This window comes from Phalaenopsis equestris, unplaced genomic scaffold (assembly GCF_001263595.1).
Source record: "Phalaenopsis equestris unplaced genomic scaffold, ASM126359v1 Scaffold000903, whole genome shotgun sequence".
In the NCBI taxonomy this organism is placed as follows: domain Eukaryota; kingdom Viridiplantae; phylum Streptophyta; class Magnoliopsida; order Asparagales; family Orchidaceae; genus Phalaenopsis; species Phalaenopsis equestris.
The window spans coordinates 164552-165003 of NW_018165342.1; positions in this window are offsets into that span (position 1 = coordinate 164552).

The following is a 452-nucleotide window of genomic DNA, read 5'->3' on the forward strand; positions in this document are numbered from 1 at the left end:
ACCTTCTTGGACTTATGGTCAAATCCAAACCAATTGAGCTTGGTATGGTCAAATGAGGCTTACCATAACTCATCATAGACCCTAGGGTTGAGTTTAAAGCCAGTCATCCACCCATGGTTAAGATTGATATTTATCTCATGGGTAATTTTTTTTAAAAAAAAATTTAAAGAGATAAGAAGGGGGCTAAATCAAAGTACTTGCTATACCACATGTCCATACCCTATGGTGCCATTTTTACTGAGCATCATAAGCTTTAACCTTGATCCTACCCTTAGTTAGACACTTTAACCCAAGCTAAAGCCCAAAACCGTGAGCCTCTACATGGCTAATACCCAAACTCATGCCAAGATGCCACCTCAGCCCAAATTGAGCTGAGGGATCCTCTGCTTGACACCTAAGCAGTGGGGCTAACCCCTCCATTGGCCAGCTAAGCCTCCCCTTAGCCAATTTCT